Raw genomic sequence first — 1,129 nt, 5'->3', positions numbered from 1 at the left:
ATCCACTGTTGGAAAACGTCTACATGCAATGGGAATGGTGCAAAAAGAAGGAAATTGGGTGCCATACAAATTGAAAGAGAGAGACATGGAAAGACGTTTGGTCATCTGCGAGATGCTTCGTCAACGACAACAAAGGAAGGGTTTTCTACATTGTAACTGGCGATGAAAAATGGATCTACTACGATAATCCTAAACGCTTGAAAGCATGATGCCAGATGAACCAGGTCCATCAACGCCAAAACGAAATATCCATGCTTCAAAGATTATGTTGTGCATCTGGTGAGATCAGAGAGGTGTTATATATTATGAGCTGCTCAAACCGTCCGAAACCATCACTGGCGATCGTTATCGACTACATTGATACGTTTAAACCAAGCTTTGAAAGAAAAACGACCGGAATGGGACAATAGACACAACGAACTGATTCTGTTACATAACAACGCTAGGCCACACGTTGCAAAACCGGTCAAGAAATACTTGGAAGGAGTAAAGTGGAAAATTCTGCCCCACCGGCCGTATTCACCGGAAATTGCTCCTTCAGATTTCCATTTGTTCCGATCCATGCAGTCGGCCGTTCCTGGAGAACGATTCAATTCTTATGAAGATATCAAAAAATGGCTTGATGAATGGATCGCTTCAAAAAAATCAGATTTTTTCATTCGAGGAATCCGTTTATTACTGGAAAAGTGGAAGTAAGTTGTCGCTTCCGAAGGAGCATACTTTGAATAAACTCGCTTATATATTATAGATTTGTTTAAATAAACACATCTTTTTCTTTTCAAAAAGGGCGGAAACTTATTCCCATACCCAATATATTTCCCACTCTTTATAATCAGCTTGTCTATTTTGTTAGATTGTTTTCTAAAACATGTGAGTATTTATAATAATTACAAACTAATATAAATTAGAATATGTATTTATTTGTTACCTTGTTTGACTGATGCCAAATATTTATTTAGTGAAACTATTATGATGTTGAATATCCATTGTAGATTCGTGTTGAATGTCCATTACTGAATCCCTTGACAACGACCTTGACCTTCATTTTCAAGGTTATTTGAAGGTCTACTTTCAATTTTCAAATAGAAACCCATATTTTTGATCCCGGATTTTGAAAGAGCGCAAAATT

The sequence above is a fragment of the Trachymyrmex cornetzi genome, unplaced genomic scaffold (genome assembly GCF_001594075.2).
Source record: "Trachymyrmex cornetzi isolate Tcor2-1 unplaced genomic scaffold, Tcor1.1 scaffold492, whole genome shotgun sequence".
Lineage (NCBI taxonomy): Eukaryota > Metazoa > Arthropoda > Insecta > Hymenoptera > Formicidae > Trachymyrmex > Trachymyrmex cornetzi.
The sequence above is the reverse complement of the archived record's forward strand: the minus strand, read 5'-3'. Positions refer to the sequence as shown.